Below are 21,171 nucleotides of genomic sequence, written 5' to 3' on the forward strand. Positions count from 1 at the left end.
AGTTTGCAAAAGGGACCCTCATGGAGGCTGTATTGGAGGGCAGAAGTTTTATTGTGGGTGGGATGAAAAGAAATGGGTGCCATCTCTCCTGCTGTGCATGATTCTTGCTCTCCCTCTCTGAACATCTAAGACTGGCACTGGCGGGTATGGGGATAATGTTGTCTGCATCTGTTATAGATAAACATCATGTAAAAATTTTATTGCACTAATGGCTAGGGATAGAACTAAGCTAAGTTACTTATTACTTGTCTCCGTAGCTGTGAACAAAATATTGTGCACACCTTTTCTCTGTTATGCAAACAAGACATGGACTTTCGTCCTGGGGATTTTGAGCGATGATATAAGCATTTGATGCTTAAAATGCAGTGGAAATGTAAAGTATTTATCCTCTGTTGTCATAACCAGAAATAGAGGCTTTCACCTCTCCTTCACTCACTTTCTCCCGTTCTAAGCAAATGAGTGACAACAAAAGATGCTGCAAGTGTAAATTATTTGGGCTGCCATAGGACCACTTTTATTGTTACGGAATTGTACCAAATTCCCCCGGAGCACCACTAACCATGCCAGCACTATGGGTACATCTAGACTACACGCCTTTTTCAAAAGAGGCTTTTTCGAAAATATCTTTTAAAAAAACCCTCTTTCGAAAAAGTGCATCTAGATTGCACTACGTGGATCGATTTTTCGATCTGCTTTTTCAAAAAAGAGCGTCCAGACTGCCTGGATGCTGTGTTGACAAAGGCCAACTGGAAGCACTTGTGCAGGGCATGGAGGCAGCCTTTACTTCCGAGTCCTGCTGCATGCTCTTTGCAGAGACGCGTGCTTTAAGGGATCCTCTTGAACAGCCACTGCTCTGCTCCTGCAGCTGGCTTGCATACCTCCTAGAGCAGTGGTTCCCAAACTTTTTGGCATCACGCTCCCTTTTTGATTTTTGAGAAATTCTCTCTCTCTCTCTCTCTCACTCTCACACTCACACTCACACTTACACACACACACACACACACACACACACACACACACACACACACACACACCAGCAACAAAACTTGTTGAACACCAAAAAAAAAAAGGAACTGACCGGGGCCAAAAAACAAAAATAGCAAGGGGATTGACGGGGGGAGGGAGGCCTCCCCCCACCCGGAATTCCTTCATGCCGGGCATGCCCCCCAGTTTAGGAACCCATGTCCTAGAGGGACAGCAAAGACTCTGCAGTACTTGCTCTTAGTGCCTTGCTTTGTGGGACACCACAGCATTTTTTTCCTGGTTGGTTTTTGTGCTTTGAATTGTTTTTTCGCCATGGAGCCGGAGCTGCCCCTGTGCGGGCAATGGCCCCATACCATAGTGCTTCAAGTGCTGCTGCAACTCCATGAGACCTTCATGCTGTTCATGCCTGGTATGGATTCTGAACCCAGCCTGGAGCCCCTTGTTCGAGATGCAGCAACACTGTTCTTGCCACTGAACTTCTTCCACGAGAGGTGATTTTGGAAGCTGGAGACAAGTTCAGACTGGTGGGACTGGCTGGTAATGGAGCAGTGGGACGACAAGACTTGGCTCTGAAACTTCACAATGCAGCAGTCCACCTTCCAGGAGCTATGTTCCTGGCTCATCCCTACCATGCAACGACAGGACACCCACCTGCGCCCTGCCATCCCGCTGGAGAAGAGAGTGGCGCTTGCCCTGTGGAAGCTGGCCACCCCTGACAGCTACCGGTCAGTGGGACACCAGTTTGGCATGGGGAGATCTACTATTGGTGCCATGTTGATGGAGGTAAGTCCCTTGGGGGGGAGGGCAGTCCATGAGGGGTAGGAGGACTGTAACAGGAAAGGGGAGGGAATGGAGGGGAGGTGGTGGAGGGCTCCTGGCCTCACTCCACCTTACTGCTGGGAGTGGCCGCCAGAGGGGAGGGGGGAATCCTGGGGTCTTGGGGGGAGGGAGAGGGGGAACCTCCCAAGGACTCAGGCAACCCCTCTAACTTCCAATTCTGTGTGTTTGTATATGTCTATTCTGCAGGTGGTGAGGGCCATCAGCTCGGAGCTGCTGAACAGGATTGTCCACCTTGGAGACCTAGACACCATCATGGCCAATTTTGCTGGGCTGGGATTCCCAAATTGTGGAGGAGTGCTCGATGGAACTCACATTCCCATCCATGCACAGCCCCATTGAGCAGCCCAGTATATCAACAGAAAAGAGTACTTCTCCATGGTGCTGCAGGTCCCAGTTGACCACCGTGGACTATTCGTGGACATTTGTGTGAGATGATCGGGCCGGGCACATGGTGCTTGGATCTTCCGCAATTTGTACCTTTACCAAAGGCTGCAGGCTGGAACCTTCTTCCTCCAGCGAAACTTTGCTGTTAGGGATGTGGAGATGCCAGTCTGCATTGTGGCCAATGAGGCATACCCCCTCATGCCCTGGCTTATGAAGCCATACACTGGGCATCTGAACCCGAGCAGGGAACTGTTTAACGCGCAAGTGACACGGGCGCGTTTGCAGGTGGAATGCACCTTTGGCTGGCTGAAGGGAAGGTTTAGGTGCCTGTTCACTTGCCTCGACATGAGGGAATTCAATATCCCAGAGGTGGTGGTTGCATGTTGCGTGCTCCACAACCTGGTGGAGAGCTAAGGGGAGGCCTTCCTCCCAGGCTGGGGGACAAGGGCTGAAGTGGAGGGGAGGCGGTTCGCACAGCCTCAGACAGCTGTCATTCGCCAACCCATCAGGTGTTATTAACTGTTGAAAAAGGCATAATTCCTCATAAAATGAGGTTTACCGCTGTCAACAAAACTGCTGCGTTCTTTCAATGTACTGTCAAAAGAACGCAGTAGTAGTGTAGATGCGAGTGAAGTTTTTTCGAAAAAAGCCAACTTTTTTCGAAAAAACAGTATAGTCTAGACACACCCTATGATTGTTGCAAGCATGTTTTAAAAGTGTTGAAAGTTCACTCTAAAGAGCAGAGCATACAATATTGTACACATTGCTTGCTGTCTTTTATATGCATCAAGTATAAAAATCATTGGGTTTGGAAGGAACCACTAGGCATTAATTTAGTCACTGATCCTGCAGCTTTTACTCATGTGAGTAGTCCTCTCTACTAAATGAGGATTTTTCATGTGAGTAAGAGTAGAAATAGAAAAACTGAGTCTCTAGTAAGTCACTTTACATCACTCCATGCAAATTAAATCGATTGCTACCCAATCTGACTTCTTCAAGTAATGAGGATAATTGCATTCTTCTGATAATGCAAATGGTCCTGGGTTTAACATACCACAGAATCCTAACAAGTGCAGTAACATAGATACTAACCAAACAAAAATAACCCATTAGGAGTGCAGTGCAAACTATTATAAATGTTTACCAGAAAAGGGCCATTCAAATTATGAAGTCTTATCTAGACTCAGTCAATAAAAACTAAATAAGCTTACAATGTATTCTGATGTTGTTCTCCTTTTCTTGAACTGCCATTAGTAAATGACCACCCACTGATAATGATAATGGTTAAATGGATACAAACATCAGGATATAAAATATAATATGTATGATAAATTACCACTTATAGAACTTTTTATTTTACACACACACACACACACACATATTGTATGTTAGTTATTCATATTAACTATGTGTTTTCATTTATCAATATCCTTTTAAAATGGAAAATACAGATCTATGATTGAATGTCTATAATACTATAGTATTGCAAAGTAATTTTCCCTTGTAAAATGAAGGGATTTAAGACCATTTTTGTAAATTACCATACATACACACAGGATAGGCAACATAAATTTATAAACATCTGTGCCACATGTGTAGCAATAGTTGTTATAGCCCTGACTGACTTTCCATTGCAGATCATCACCGGTCTGTTGTAACAGGCTCCAATCTTTGGAATCAACATGGTAGTAGTGACTGATCACTGTTCCAACTCTCTGGGTCTCTCCAGCACATTCCCAGATGAAGACTCCTTGTCTGCACCCTTCTTGGGCAGAGAGACATTAAAGTCCAGCCTTCTAGACCTTAGAACCAGTGTCTGATTGTGTTCGAAGCCCTCTGTGAATGTCCCCAAATGCGCACTCCACCCCATTTTGTCAACCTGGGGGTTTGATCCAAATTATTCAGGAATTCCAGACCCCCTCCTTCCTCCTGCTGTCTGTGACACCTTTTCTATATTCAACCTTCCCTTAGGAGCTTCCATGAGACAGCCTCCAAGTAGGATTGCTCACAGAGTTGTTAAATGTAATACCTCTGCCTTTAGCAATCCACTGGGTCTGGCAGGGTAGAATTGTTCAGAGTTGATGCCCCTTGATGGAACTGTTTCAGTTTCCCAGGGTAAGTGCCTAATCTAAAATTAAAAATTAGATCAACTCGGCTTCATCTGCACTGACAATCTTTTTTCATGATTTGATTTTGTCATTTTTTCATGATTTGATTTTCTCATCTTTAAAATTAGATCATGTTGGCTTTGTCTACACTGGCAACTGAGTGACAAAGCTTTTGCCATTCACAGGTGCTTAACCCTCCCCAGCAACAAAAGATTTGTAGCCACATATACTATTGTAAACACAAAGCAAACACTGCTCATAGGGGATGAATATTTGTGTTGGCATAATTGCCCTCAAACAGTATTTACACTGCCTGATTTTTAGCAATATGGTTGTGCTGACACAGCTGGGTAAAAGCTATATAGTATAGACATACTATTATCAATGTCAATTAGGGTGGTGAAAAATTTCTCATCTTGAGCACCATTAGATTGACATTTCCCTCAGTGTAGATACATTTTTCTGTGGACCTAGCATCTACCTCTTGTAGAGGTGGATTTAACTACATCATTGGAAAAACCTAAAATCATGACTGGAATGGAAAAAGTGAACAAAAAAGATTCTTTTATTCATTTTCATAACACAAAAACTAGGGATCACCAAATGAAATTAATAGGCAGCAGATTTAAAGCAAGCAAAAGGAAGTACTAAATTCATGGAGGATGAGCAGGAGTGGTGTTCCAAGCCCTTGTTTGTCAGAAGCTGGGAATGGGTGACAGGGGATAGATCACTGGATTACGTGTCCTGTTCATTCCCTCTGGGGCACGTGGCATTGGCCACTGTTGTAAGACAGGACACTGGGCTAGATGGACCTCTGGTCTCACCCAGTAGGGCATAAGTGTGCCACTGTAGTGGCTGTCATATAGATCATGCATGTAGTCCAATTGCTGTTACAAAATATAAGTTCTAATGTATATTAGTTACAGTAATAAATGCTAATAATAAAACAAAGGGGAACCCATAAATTATCACAGACATGCTACTTAAACTGTTACAGTGATATCTATCTATGCTTCTATATATGCTATGAATATGCAATGTATGGGTTAGTTTGCATCAAAATTGCTACTAATGTAGGGCCTAGATTCCTTGCTCTTCCAAAACTCGCAATTGCTTTAGTGTGAGGTTTGGGTTAGAAGAAGTACATAGTGGGTTCTACATAAGGATTTGGCATTAAACATGCAATTACATAAATATCACACACACAGCGAACGTTGGTACATGTATCACACATAAAGTTGGCTAGAAATTTTCGTCAGGACCCATGCAAGATGCAAGCCATCAAATATTGGTCAATTCCCCAGTCGGGGTGTGACCTGCAAGATTTCCTAGAGTTTTTGCTAATTTTTAAACAATTATTTATCCCAATTTTCTAAAACAAATGTGAGCCTCTTACCATCCCATTGGTGCCTGAGGCCCTGCATGCATTCAGTCAGCTGAAACTTGCCTGAATACTGCACTCCCATTGTCAAGTCTACATTGTGGAAGCTAGTTTCTCCAATTCAGTGATCAGGGGAGTCCTCTTCCAGTGACTTGAGCCCAAATAAGTATTATGCCTCTATACTTATTACTCAAGGAAGCAGACCCCTGCAGAGTTAAACTACGAAATACCAGACAAGGAACTCATGGCAATAAAGTCCACCTTTGTAACACGGCAGCCCCACCTGGAGGGGGCACTCTCTTAAACCCAAGGCAGCTGCAGTGAGCCTTTTATTTATTTTCATTATTTGATTTCCTCCTCGTATATTACCCATGAACCAAATGGGTAATATATGAGATATGGAGATATGTCTTATCTTGGGGTATGTCTACACTACCACCCTAGTTCGAACTAGGGTGGTTAATGTAGGCAACCGAAGTTGCAAATGAAGCCTGGGATTTGAATTTCCCGGGCTTCATTTACAGCTTGCTGGGAGCCGCCATTTTTAAATCCCGGCTAGTTCGGACTCCGTGCCCGCGGCTACACGCGGCACGGACTAGGTAGTTCGGATTAGGCTTCCTGTTCCACAAGGTGTACCAGTAGTTCGGAATAGGAAGCCTAATCCGAACAACCTAGTCCGTGTCGCGTGTAGCCGCGGGCACGGAGTCCGAACTAGCCGGGATTTAAAAATGGTGGCGCCCGGCAAGCTGCAAATGAAACCCGGGAAATTCAAATCCCGGGCTTCATTTGCAACTTCGGTTGCCTACATTAACCATCCTAGTTCGAACTAGGGTGGTAGTGTAGACATACCCTTGGAGATATGGTACCACCCACCAGATCCCAGCCAAGAAACTATCTTTCTTCTCTAGTTCATAACTTTATCAATGCAGCCCTACATCAGGATATACTCTCATTGATATGCTCTGCATATGCCTTGGGAATTCCACCTAATGAACAAGACATTAGCCACAAGAAACTGTATGACTCCCTGGAAGGAATCATATATATAAAGGACAGCCTCTGAGTTTTCCCAGCTTGCACAAGAGTTGTAGTCATTCAAGTATACAATGACTTTCTCCTAACAGGCATTTTAAAACTCAGTGATTAACTTCCTTTTATTTTATTTATGTATTTATTTATTATGAGGTACATCTAGGGGCAGCCTTAGATGCGCCTCATAATACAAAATGCAGGACAATGTAGCACTTTAAAGACTAACAAGATGGTTTATTAGATGATGAACTTTCGTGGGCCAGACCCACTTCCTCAGATCAAATAGTGGAAGAAAATAGTCACAACCATATATACCAAAGGATACAATTTAAAAAAATGAACACATATGAAAAGGACAAATCACATTTGATATGTGTTCATTTTTTTAAATTGTATCCTTTGGTATATATGGTTGTGACTATTTTCTTCCACTATTTGATCTGAGGAAGTGGGTCTGGCCCACGAAAGCTCATCATCTAATAAACCATCTTGTTAGTCTTTAAAGTGCTACATTGTCCTGCATTTTGCTTCAGCTACCCCAGACTAACACGGCTACATTTCTATCACTATTCCTCATAATACAGTTATTCATTGACTCCTGTGATGTTTGTACCTACACTAAGACGTCGCTCCTGAAGAATCTGGATGCTCCTGTATCAACTCTGGGGAGCTATCACAGTAGACTTTATTGTAGAATTTCCAGAGTCCAACACATTTTGATGGTAGTGGATGACTTTACCAAAATGGTTCACTTTGTCCCCTGCACAGGCCTCCTCTCTGAGAAAACATTGAAGCTGTGGATTAGTCACATAGTCTATCTCCATGACCTTCCAAAGAGGATTATCGCCAATTAGAGGGACCCAGTTCATAGCCTAGATCTAATACAAGGCCATGTGCTTGTTGAGGATTCTCACATATTTTTCCTCTCCTTATCAACTGCAACCCAGTGGCCAGATAGAAAGGGCCAACCAGACACTCAAGCTGTATCTTCAATGTTAAGTGAGTCATCACCAGGATGACTGGGGCTTGCTCCTCCTGCATGTGGAGTTAACATATAACGACATGGAACCGGTGGTGTTCATGCCCTCCCCCACCTCCTTTTAAAACTAGCTATGGTTTCCTGGTACGCAGCCCTGATCTGTCTCATGACTTCATTCTAAACGTTAGTCAGATCACCCACGTTCCAGTTGTGACACTGATGTATAAACAAGCCCTGAGGGCATGTTGACACCACATTTTAAATCTAGTTCTGTGGGATCTGTACTTGCAAACTCTATTTCCAAGCCTGTGCTTGAGAGCCTACACTGAATTATAAATGGGGGTTGGCTGGACCCAAGTTAACACATCCATATTGCACTACACAAATTGTCCAATGCAGATTTATAGCTGGGACTGAATATACACTGCAAAATGACAGGGCTTAGCTCCAATTAGAACAGGACTCTGGGTGAGATCCACCCCCTTCTCTGGGGGCATCCTAGGACTCTGATCCAAGTCACATACAGAAAACCCTCGCCATTCACAGTATATGCATTCCCATATCCACTGTGAATGGCAATATTTGTGAACACTAGGAGCCACAGCTCCTGGCTCCTACTATGAGCTCCCCACAACTCCTGAACTCACTGGCTGTGTCTAGACTGGCAAGTTTTTCCGCAAAATCAGGTGATTTTGCGGAAAAACTTGCCAGCTGTCTATGCTGACCACTTGAATTTCTGCAAGAACACTGACGATCTCATGTAAGATCATCAGTGTTTTTGTGGAAATACTGTGCTGCTCCCGTTCGGGCAAAAGTCCTCTTGCACAAATCATTTGCGCAAGAGGGCCAGTGTAAACAGCACAGTACTGTTTTCCACAAAAAAGCCCCGATCGCGAAAATGGCGATCGGGGCTTTTTTGCGGAAAACTGTGTCTAGATTGGCCACGGACGCTTTTCTGCAAAAAGTGCTTTTGCGGCAAAGCATCCTGCCAATCTACAGGCGATTTTCCGGTAATGCTTTTAACGGAAAACTTTTTCATTAAAAGCATTTCCGGAAAATCATGCCAGTGTAGACGTAGCCACTGTGTGAGGTGGTAGCCATAGAGAACTCACCACAGCTGCTAGGAGCCAAGGAGAACTCACCATAACTGCCAAGAACCACAGGGAACTCATCACAGCTTCCAGGAGATGTGGGGAATTCATTGGAGCTGCCAGGAGTTTCAGTAAATTCCCCAATGGCTCCCGGCACCTACCCCCTTAGGCCACAGAAGATCTGGGAATATGCAGAACTGCAAATAGTGATTCCATGAATCCTGAGGGTCTTCTGAACATCTGTATTTAGCAGAAGAGATGGATGAGGCTTTTTTCAAACAAATAACAAAATCATCTGAAGCACAGGATTTGGTGGTGATGGGGGAATTCACCACCAGATGAAGAAGGGAAAAGCTCCAGGAAAAGATGGAATAACATCAGAAATGCTTTCTGCAGGAGGCGAAAAAACTTTGGAAGGCCCTCGCTTTAAGATTCAGTCAATATCTCGAAGAAGGAAAAATACCATCAAGCTGGAAGGAGTCGAATACCATCTTGCTGTACAGGAAGGGTGATAGAGAAAAAAAAATCTTAAGAATTACTGCCCTATATGCCTACTCTCTCATATTTACAAGCTCTTTACAAAGGTGATAACAAACCAACTTTCGCAGAGCTTGGATGAACAACAGCCGAGAGAGCAGGCAGGGTTTCGAAGAAATTTCAGCACCATTGACCATATATTTATTCTTAGCCAGCTCCTAGAAAGAGCAAGGGAATACAAACTTCTGCTTTGCATTGCTTTTGTTGATTATGAAAAGGCCTTCCATAGCGTCGAGTTCATTGTAATCTTAAAAGTGCTCGTAGAGCAGGGCATTAACACACAATACATCAATTTGTTTAAGGAAGCAAATACTGGATATACAACAGATATTACTCTCCTTGAAACTCCCCTTTGTATCCCAATCGAGAAAGGCGTGAAGCAAGAAGATACGATTTCACCTAAACTGTTCACCGCATGCCTTGAAATGGTTATGAACTAGATCAACTGGAGGACTGGTCAACATAAACGGAGAATGATTATCTCATCTCAGATTCGTGGACGACATAGTATTAATTGCTGAAAGCACCAACCAATTGCAGAGCATGCTACGAAGACTTGACAAGAAAAGCAGCCAGGTCAGTCTGAAAATGAATCACTGCAAAACAAAATACATGCGATCAGATGTCTTACAAAAAGCCTGAATAACAATAACAGGAGAAGAAATTGAAGAAGTTGAACAGTATATATATTTGGGCCAAGAAGTTAATATGCGCCAAGACCTAAACAGAATGCTCGCGAAGGATTCAGGCAGGATGGTGTGCACTCAGTTCCATCAAGGACGTCCTCAAAGGAAAAATCAATAAGACCACACGTAAAACTATCTTTAATTCAACAGTGCTGCCAGCCATGTTGTATGGCAGTGAAACGTGGGCACTGACAAAGACAGAAGAGCAGCGACTATTGGTAGCTGAAAGGGCAATGGAGGGAGCTATGTTGGGAATTTCCCTTCTGTATCGTATTCCAAATGAAATGATCAGAGAACACAGCGGCGTGAAAGATATTATCGTGGAAAGCAGACATAACAAAATGCGATGGGTAAGCCACACAGCACGGCTCACAGACAACGGGTGGACCGCAATTATTGCTGAGTGGTACCCACGAGAACAGAAAAGACCACCCGGTCAGCCTCCAAGAAGATGGGAAGATGACATTGTTAAACATTTTGGACGAACGGGGAGAAGAAAGGCAAGAGTACGAGAAGAATGGTGGACATGTTGTGATTGGCGCAATCTTAACATTAGCTGAAGACTGATCGATCCAGGTGATCCAGGTGGGGGAATTCAACTATCCAGACATATATTGGGCAACTAACACAGCAGGGCACAGATTATCCAATACATTTTTGGATTGCACTGGAGACATTTTCTTTTTTAATTTAAGAAGGTTGAGGAAGCTACTGACGGGGAAGCTGTTCTAGATTTGATTATAACAAATAGGGAGGAACTGGTTGAAAATTTGAAAGTGGAAGGCAGCTTGGGTGAAAGTGATCATGAAATCATAGAGTTCATGATTCTAAGGAATGGCAAAAGAGAGAGCAGCAAAATAAAGACAATGGATTTCAGGAAGCCAGATTTTAGTAAACTCAGTGAGCTGTTAAGTAAGGTCCCATGAGAGGCAAGACTAAGAGGAAAAACAACTGAAGAAAGTTGGCAACTTTTCAGAGACATTATTAAGGGCCCCAAAGCAAACTATTCCACTGTGTAGGAAAGATAGAAAGTATGGCAAGAGACCACTTTGGCTTAACCGAAAGATCTTTCATGATCTAAAAATCTAAAAAGAGTCCTATAAAAAGTAGAAACTTGGTCAAATTGCAAAGGATGAATATAGCCAAATATCACAAGTATAAGAGGCAAGATTAGAAAGGCAAAGGCACAAAACGAGCTCAGTCTAGCTAGAGACATAAAGGGTAACGAGAAGGCATTCTACAAATATATTAGAAGCAAGAGGAAGACCAAGGACAGGGTAGGCCCATTTCTCAGTGAAGAGGGAGAAACAATAACAGGAAACCTGGAAATGGCAGAGGTGCTTAATGACTTCTTTGTTCGGTTTTTGTCAAGAAGATTGATGGTGACAGGATGCCTAACACAGTGAGGGGTAGTGGAAGTGGGGGAGGTTTAGAAGTTATAATAAAAAAAGAACAAGTCAAAAATTACTTGGGAAAGTTAGATATCTACAAGTCAGAAGGGCCTGATGAAATGCATCCTAGGACACTCAAGAAGGTGAGAGGAGGTATCTGAGCCTTTAGCTATCATCTTTGAAAAATCATGGAAGTTGGGAGGCATACCAGAGGACTGGAAAAGGGCAAATATAGTGCCTATCTATAGAAAGGGAAATAAGAACAACCCAAGGAACTACAGACTAGTCAATTTAACTTCTGTGCCAGGAAAGATAATGGAGCAAGTAATTAAGGAATTCATCTGCACACATCAGGAAGACAATAAGGTGACAGGTAACAGCCAGCATGGATTTGTGAAGAACAAATCATGGCAAACCAATCTAATAACTTTCTTTGATAAGATAACAAATCTTGTGAATAAGGGAGAAGCAGTGGATGTGTTATGCCTAGACTTCAGTAAAACATTTGATACGGTCTCACATGACCTTATCAATAAACTAGGGAAATACAACCTAGATGGGGCTATTGTAAGGTGGATGCATAACTGGCTATATAACCATTCTCAGAGAGTAGTTATTAATGGCTCAGAATCATGCTGAAAAGGCATAACAAGTGGGGTTCCACAGGCCTCTGTTTTGGGACCGGCTCTATTCAATATCTTCATCAACAATTTAGATACTGGCATAGAGAGTACGCTCATTAAGTTTGTAATTGATACCAAGCTGGGAGGGGTTGTAAGTGCTTTGGAGGATAGAATCAGAATTCAAAATGATCTGGACAAATCAGAGAAATTCTCTGAGGAAACTAGGATGAAATTTTATAAAGACTAATGCAAAGTACTCCGCTGAGGAAGGAACAATCAGTTTCACACATACAGAATGGGAAGCCACTATCTAGGAAGGAGTACTGCAGAGAGGAATCTAGGGGTCATAGAGGACCATAAGCTAAATATGAGACAACAGTGTGACACTGTTGAGAAAAAACCAACATGATTCTGGGATGACTTAATAGGAGTTTTGTGATCAAGATGAGAAGTAATTCTTCCCCTCTGCTTTGCACTGATTAGGTCTCAACTGTAGTATTGTGCCCAGTTCTGGGCACTGCATTTCAAGAAAGATGTGGAGAAATTGGAGATGATTTATACTGTAGGTACATGTGAGTGGTTCATGTAGAATCTGATCCACATGTTTTGTTTGCATATCCAAAATTTCTTCTGGTATGAGAGTTAGGATGTGAACAACAGCAAGATCAGGGCTCAACCTGGCAGCACATAAAGATGCAGTGAAATCTACAAATTAGGTTCCTGCAGCCATACAGCAACAGCACTATTCAGACACCGGTACTATAATGAATAGGTGGGTGGAACATCTCTTCATGTTTATAAAAATAGAATAAAGTTGTAAACATAAAACTTTGCATTCTACAATCCAGTAGGCATTCAAATGTTACTAATTTTATTGGCTGTTGAAAAGGTCATAATATAGTTTTAATGGCTAAGGTTTTAATTTAATAGGATCATGCTTCACTTTACATACTAGAAAAGTGCTGTAGAGACATCTTTTAAGTCACACAACATAGAGGGGCCTTGTAAGTATCCCACTAGAATTAATAATATTCTGGCAAGCTAATGTGTAAGTGAAAATTTCCACTTCTTTCTTTTGTCTCAATCTAAGTAATTACAATGCACTCTTCATGAGGATATTTTATCACCATTTCACTCTATTTTTAGGTACTCATAGCAATGTTTCTTTTAAAAAATCACCATTTTTTCTCCAATATATTTATTCTAACTGCTGTGTAATAGAATTTATTTACTTTTTGTAAGATTAAAAAAGCATCTAGTCAAAAATTAGATCTAGAATAATAACTGTTTAAAATCCCCCTTAATATATGAGGGTATGTCTACACTACAAAGTTAGTTCGAACTAACGGACGTTAGTTCGAACTAACTTTAATAGGTGCTACACTAGCGCTCCGCTAGTTCGAATTTGAATCGAACTAGGGGAGCGCTTAGTTCGAACTAGGTAAACCTCATTTTACGAGGACTAACGCCTAGTTCGAACTAGCTAGTTCGAACTAAGGGCTGTGTAGCCCTTTAGTTCGAACTAGTGGGAGGCTAGCCCTTCCCAGGTTCCCCCTGGTGGCCTCTCTGGGCACAACCAGGAAAACTCTTCTCCTCTCCCCCAGCCCCGGGCCCTTAAAGGGGTAGACTCTGGCCAGACGGCACTTGAGACAGCCAGCCCTGCCAGGAGTCTCTGCCCCGAAGCAGTGGCCCCACCATGAGCCAGGCAGCCAGTGGGAGTGACATGTCCCCTGCCCAGTCCCCCAGCACCCAGGGGCCAGCCAGGGGCCGTAGACGGCGCGCGGCCTCCTGGACTAGTGCGGAGGTCATGGACCTCATTGAGGTTTGGGGGCAGGCCCCCAACGTCCATGATCTCCGCACTAGGAGGAGGAATGCGGCCGTCTATGGCCGCATAGCAGCCGCCATGGCCACCAGGGGACACAGGCGCACCCAGGAGCAGGTGCGCATTAAAATTAAAAAGCTGCGCCAGGCGTACGCCAGGGCCACCAGGGGTGGCGCCACAGCAGGGGCTGCCACCTGCCCCTACTTCTCTGCCCTCAACCGACTCTTGGGGGGCAGGGCGGTCCGTGCCAGCCTGGGGGACAGCGAGCCGGGACTGGAGGGCCCTGACCCGGGCACACCGGAGGGGCCACCGCAGGATGTCCCAGCACCGGAGTCGGCAGGGTCGTCCAGGGAGACCGTACCGGGTAAGTAGTTTGAATTAAGTAGTTCGGGGGGGGAGGTGGGAGGGAGACCAGGGACCGCGCGCGTGGGCCATGCCTTCCACGGATCACGCAGACACCTGTACACGTGCGAGCACGTGCCATGCCACCCTTGGGCAGGTGGCTCCAGCTGCGTGACACCCAGGGGCCATTGCCCAATAGGCACATGCTTGTGCAAAGAGACGTGACATGCTCCCGACCCCGGGGCAGGACCCAGCAGGATGATTTCCCTTCACATGTCCCCTCTACACGGAGGCAGGGGACATCTCCCCTTTCCCCCCACCGCCCCGGCCACACTATACATGGCACAGGGACATGGGTGCGGTCTTGGGGCAGCTTCCAGTCCCGGGGAGAGCCAGACATCCTGACCATGGCCTCTGTACAAGCACAGCGGCTGTGACGGTGCAGGACATGGTCACCCTCACGTTGCGGAGTTGGGGAGGGGGCTGGGCATCATCCTCTGCGTCCCCAGGGAGAACTGACCCCTTCTCTTCTTTCTCTACAGCTGCACCAGCTGCTCGTGCAGGGCGCACCACCCCGCCTGGGACATGCTCCCGCACCCGCGGCCTGCTCCGGACTGCCAGCACGGAGCAGGAGTACCGGGACCAGCACCTTGGGGCCCTGCGAGCGGTGCACCGCACACTGCAGGCCTGGATGCGGGAAGACCTGCAGGTCCGCCACGAGCTGCTGTCTGAGGTCCGAGGGCTGAGCACCAACCTGCAGCTCCTGCTGCAGAGCATGGTGCCCCGTGCTGATCCTGCACCAGCTGTCCCCCCAACTGCTGTCCCTCCTCCCACTCCTGCTCCCCCTCCCACCTCTCCCTCCTCAACCCCCACAACCTCTTCCTCAATGTCCACACCCCCCACCTCAACCTCCGCACCCTCCACCCCATCGCCCCGGGGACGCCGAGGCCCCCTCCCTCGCTGTACTGGGAGGCGGTCGGCCCGGCGAGACCCCCACCCCTGATCCTTCAGTTTCCCCACCCCCTCCTTTCCCTTGCTTCCCCCTTTCAGCTCCCTCCTCCCAGTTTTCCCCCTCCCCTCTCCCAGCCTCTCTCTTCCCCTCTCCCACCTCCTTTTCCCAGTTTCCCCGAGTTTTGTTAAATAAACAGAGTTTCTATTTTTGAACACATGTGTCCTTTATTTTGTACATCAATAAGAAGGGGGGCTAGGGAAGGGTAAGTGGAAGGAGGTGAGGGAGGAATGGGGCACGAGCCCCCGATGGGGAGGACTGGGCTGGCTCTGCGGGTTCTGGGGGTGGAAGCTCTCCTGCAGCCCCCCGATTGTCCCCTCTCCCCAGATGGCAGCCTGCGGCAAGTGCAGCCGGGCTGATGGCCGAGTGGTGTGATGTGCCCAGTGTGGGTACTTCGGGCACTCCAAGCCAGGACTGGTTTGTAAGCGGGGCACCCCTGAGAACTGTCTGTCCGGGGTGGGGGTCGGGACCCTTTAAGCACAGCCCTCGGCTAGCCTGAGACAGCATCTCCACGCTCTAAGTCCTCCTCTGATGCCCTGCCAGCACTGCTTCCGGCCATCCTTAAGCCCTGTTCAGAGTCCACTCAATGTGGACTTGCTAGTTCGAATTAGCAAAACGCTAGTTCGAACTAGTTTTTAGTTCTAGATGCGTTAGTTCGAACTAGCTTAGTTCGAATTAACTAATTCGAACTAAGTTAGTTCGAACTAGCGCTGTAGTGTAGACGTACCCTGAGTGAAGTTATTTCCCAAAGCCCACTGAAGGCAAGGGAATTTTTCCCACTGACATTGGAACTGGATCCCATGAATGGTGCCAGAATGGCAACCCAGGAACATGAAGTCCTGAAGCCACAAGTAAGTGAGAGCACAGGCAATGTGCCTCAGACTTGCTGTGGGGATTGAAGCTTGTAGGTGGATGAAAAATTTGGCAAGATGAAATATTTAATATTTCAATAAATAAAGGCTTGCTTGTGCTTTTTGAGTAGAGTAAAATTCACCCAGATGACCAGACCAAGGTCAATCCACCTTCAAAGTAAGGCTTACAGGGGATTTAAATAGAGCTTGTCAGAAAAAGTTAATTGAAACAGTTTTTCACTGAAAAGTGCCAAACTGTTTTATTAAACTGTTTTGTTACAATACAAGCAGGAGATGCTTTAAGCTGGAAAGACGTTTCAATCAGGACTAAATAACAGCTGTCCTTAATGAATTTAAAAAAATAAAATTAAGAAATACAGTACTTCAACTCTTCTATTAAGTCGTATTACAGTAGATCAGTTGTAACAAGGCATAATCATGAAATAATTTTAAAATAATATGACATTCAAAATGCTGTCCAGGGACTGCAATTACTCTTGCACAAGAGCACAAGCAGAAAGGGGGAAGGGTACTGTGACCGCTCTCTGCAACTGAATAGGGTTGGGCCAAAGAGAGTGAGAATGACTCTGTAGCTCAGTGACTTAGGCATTTGTGTGGGAGCTGGAAGATCCAAGTTTCAGTTCTTGCACCAATACCAGTTTAGTTATTTATAGAAAGCAGAAGAACTTCAACAGGAAAGGCTGAGATCCGCATTCCCAAAAATCACAGACTTGGAAGGAACCTCGAGAGGTCATCAAGTTCATTTAATCAAGTACAGGTCATGAGTTGTACTCACGGCAGGACCATGCACTGTCTATCATCCCTGACAAGTGTTTGTCTAACCTGCTCTTGAAAATCTCCAATTATAAAGATCTCACAACCTCCCTAGGCAAGTTATTCCAGTCCTTAACTGCCCTGACAGGAAGTTTTTCCTAATATTCAATCTAAACCCCGCTTGCTGCAATTTGAGTCCATCACTACTTCTTCTATTAGAGGTTAAGGACAATAATTTTTTCCCTCGTCCTTGTAACAATCGTTTAGGTACTTGAAAGCTCTTACCATGAAGATTAGATTCGCCATATCTGGGGTTGGGAAGGAATTTTCCTCCAGGGTAGATTGGAAGAGGCCCTGGAGGTTTTTCGCCTTCCTTTGTACCATGGGGTACAGATCACAGCTGGAGGGTTCTCTGCATCTTGGGGTCTTCAAAGTATTTGAAGGCTTCAATATCTGAGATATAGGTGAAAGGATTATTCTAGGAGGGGGTGGGTGAGATTCTGTGGCCTGCACTGTGCAGGGGGTCAGACTAGATGATCATAATGGTCCCTTCTGACCTTAAAGTCTATAAGTCTATGAGTAAGATTAAACAAGCCCAATTCTTTCAATTGTCCCTCACTGATCATGATTTCTAGATCTTTAATAATTTTTGTTGCTCTTCTCTGGATATTTTTCAATTTGCCCACATCTTTCCTGAAATGTGACACCCCAGAAGAGGATATTTTCAAAAGTGTCACAGTGTTGACTCATATTTAGCTTGGGGTCCACTATGATGGACCAACTGGCTAGTTCTGGGGACTAACTGGCTAAGTAGCAGTTCTGCAGAAAAGGACCTGGGGATTATAGTGGATGAGAAGCTGGATATGAGTCAACAATGTGCCCTTGTACTCAAGAGGGCTAATGGCATATTAGGGGCATTAGCAGGAGCATTGCCAGCAGATCCAGAGAAGTGATTATTCGGCTCTGGTGAGGCCACATCTGGAGTATTGTGTTCAGTTCTGGACCCCAGCACTATAGAAAGGATGTGGAGGCATTAGAGGGTCCAGCAGAGGGCAACCAAAATTATTAGGGGGCTGGAGCACACGATCTATGAGGAGATTTTGTTGTGTTTAGTCTGCAGAAGAGAAGAGTGAGAGGGGATTTGATAGCAGCCTTCAGCTTCCTGAAGGGAGGTTCCAAAGAGGATGGAGAACGGCTATTCACAGTAGTGATGGATGGCAGAACAAGGAGCAATGGTCTCAAGTTGTGGTGAGAGAAGTCCAGGTTGGATATTAGGAAAATATCGTGGAATGAGGAGTACAGCTAGTTCGGATTAGGAAGCCTAATCCGAACTAGCTACTCTGTGCCGCGTGTAGCCGCGCGGCACGGGGTTCGAACTGCCGGCATTTAAAAATGGCGCTGGCCGGCTTCATGCAAATGAAGCCCGGGAAATTCAAATCCCGGGCTTCATTTGCAAGTGCGGTATGCCTACATTACCCTCCTAGTTCAAATTAGGAGGGTAGTGTAGACATACCCTAGGAGAGTGGTGAAGCACTGGAATGGGTTACCTAGGAAGTGAAGTCTCCATCCCTAGCGGTGTTTAAGTCTCGGCTTGACAAAGCCCTGGCCGGGTTGATTTAGTTGAGATTGGTCTTGCCTTGGGCAGAGGGGCTGGACTTGATGACCTCCTGAGGTCTCTTCCAGCTCTATGATCTCTAGATCCTTTTCTGCATTACTCCTTCCTAGGCAGTGATTTCCCATTTTGTGTGTGTATAACTGATTGTTCCCTCCTAAGTGGAGTATTTTCCATTTGTACTTATTACATTACATTCTATTTACCTCCAACCTTTCCTTGAGATTGTCCATATCATTTTGAATTGTAACCCTATCCTCCAAAACACTTGCAACCTTTCCCATCTTGGTGTCATCTGCTCTCTATGTCTTTATCTAAATCATTGATGAAGCTATTAAACAGATCAGATATTAAATTGATCTCTTGTAGAACCCTTGTTCCACTTGTTATGCCAGGGGTGGGCAAATTCCAGCCCATGGGCCAGATCCGGTCTGCAGGTTTAATTCCCAGGGGGCCCTCACCTATGTCTGATGCCTGCGGAAACGCATGAGAATATATCACAGCTCTTGATGGCTGCAGATCGTTGTTTGCGGCCAATGTGAGTGGCAGAAAGTGGTGTCCCTGTCTGCGCCACTTCCTGCTGCTTGTGTTGGCTACAAATGGCGACATGCAGCCAACAAGAGCTGTGATCATCCAATATCTGCAGAAGCGCAAGTAAACATAGTGGTGCCTAATCCAGGTAGGCTGCCTTTTTTTTTTTATTGCCCACCCCTGTGTTATGCCTTTCCAGCATGATTCTGAACTCATGATAATTGTTCTCTGGTAACAGTTATCCAACCAGGTATGTACCCACCTTATAGTAGCTCCATCTAGATTGTATTTCCATAGTTCGTTATAGAAAAAGTCATGTGAAACTATAGCAAATGTTTTACTAAGCCCAGATATACCACATCTATTGCTTCCCCCTTCTCCACAAGGCTTGCAGTCCTGTGAAAGAAAACTATTGGGTTGGTATGACCTGATTTGTTCTTTACAAATCCATGCTGGCAAAATATCTCAGGGTACGTCTACACTACAACGTTAATTCGAACTAAGCTAATTCGAACTAACGGATCCAGACTAAAAAACTAGTTCGAATTAGCGTTTTGCTAATTCAAACTAGCATGTCCACATTAAGTGGACCCTGAACCGGGGTTAAGGATGGCCGGAAGCAGTGCCGGCAGGGCATCAGAGGAGGACTTAGAGCGTGGAGCTGCTGTCTCAGGCTAGCCGAGGGCTGTGCTTAAAGAGTCCCGACCCCCACCCCGGACAGACAGTTCTCAGGGGTTCCCCGCTTGCAAAGCAGTCCTGGCTTGGAGTGCCCTGAGTACCCACACTGGGCACATCACAGCACTCGGCCATCAGACCAACTGCACTTGCCACAGGCTGCCATCTGGGGAGAGGGGGCAATTGGGGGGCTGCAGGAGAGCTTCCATCCCCAGAAGCCCGCAGAGTCAGCCCAGTCCTCCCCATCGGGGGCTCGTGCCCCATTCCTCCCTCACCTCCTTCCACTTACCCTTCCCTAGCCCCTCTTCTTGATGTACAAAATAAAGATAACGTGTCTTCCAAAATGGAATCTGTCTTTCATTGAACAAAATTGGGGGAGACTGGGAAAAGGAGGTGGGAGAGGGGAAGAGAGAGGCTGGGAGAGGAGAGGGCAACTAAAATGATCAGGAGTTGGGAACAGGTCCCATATGAAGAGAGGCTAAAGAGACTGGGACTTTTCAGCTTAGAAAAGAGGAGACGGAGGGGGGACAGGATAGAGGTCTCTAAAAGCAGGAGTGGGGTGGAGAGGGTGCATACAGAAAAGTTCTTCATTAGTTCCCATAAAGAAGGACTAGAGGACACCAAAGGAAAGGAATGGGTAGCAGGCTTCAAAGTAGTAACAGAAAGTTGTTCTTCACAAAGCAAAGAGTCAACCTGTGGAACTCCTTGCTGCAGGAGGCTGTGAAGGCTAGAACTGGAACAGAGTTTAAAGGGAAGTGAGATCAAGTCATGGAGGTTGGGTCCATGGAGTGGTATTAGCCAGGGGGTAGGAGTGGTGTCCCTGCCCAAGGTTTGTAGAAGGCTGGAGAGGGATGGCACGAGACAAATGGCTTGGTCACTGTCTTCGGTCCATCCCCTCCAGTGTCCCTAGGGTAGGCCGCTGTCGGCAGACAGGCTACTGGGCTAGATGGACCTTTGGTCTGACCCAGTACGGCCATTGTAAGCTCAGGGCTCAGGGTTGGGGGTCTCAGTGACCCCCTTGATTCTCTTGCACACCTGCTCCTGGGTGGCCAGGCTGGCAGCTCTCCTGCCCAAGCCGGCCGCTTTCCTGTGCCTAGTGCGGAGATCGTGGACAAGGTCCATGATGTCCGCACTAGCCCAGGTGGGTGCCCGCCTCTTGCGGTCCCGGGCAAGCTCCCGGGAGCCGCCAGCCTGGTCCCGGGAAGAGGGGGAGGGCTGGGGGGCATCGGGTGGGTGGCTCGATCCGTGCCAGGTGCAGGGTCTGCTGGCTGGGTGCTGGCAGGCTTGCACCTGGCATGGGCACCGTAGCCAGCCCGTGCCCCTTTAAGGGGTCCGGGGCCGGGAGGGGGGCAGTAGAGTTTCCCTGGTGTTGGCCAGAGTGGCCACCAGGGAAACCTGGGGAGGGCTAGCCTCCCACTAGTTCGAATTAAGGGGCTACACACCCCTTAATTCGAACTAGCTAGTTCGAACTAGGCTTAATCCTCGTGGAATGAGGATTACCTAGTTCGAACTAAGCGCT

This window comes from Pelodiscus sinensis, chromosome 9 (genome assembly GCF_052426305.1).
Source record: "Pelodiscus sinensis isolate ZL-2025 chromosome 9, ASM5242630v1, whole genome shotgun sequence".
Taxonomy (NCBI): domain Eukaryota; kingdom Metazoa; phylum Chordata; order Testudines; family Trionychidae; genus Pelodiscus; species Pelodiscus sinensis.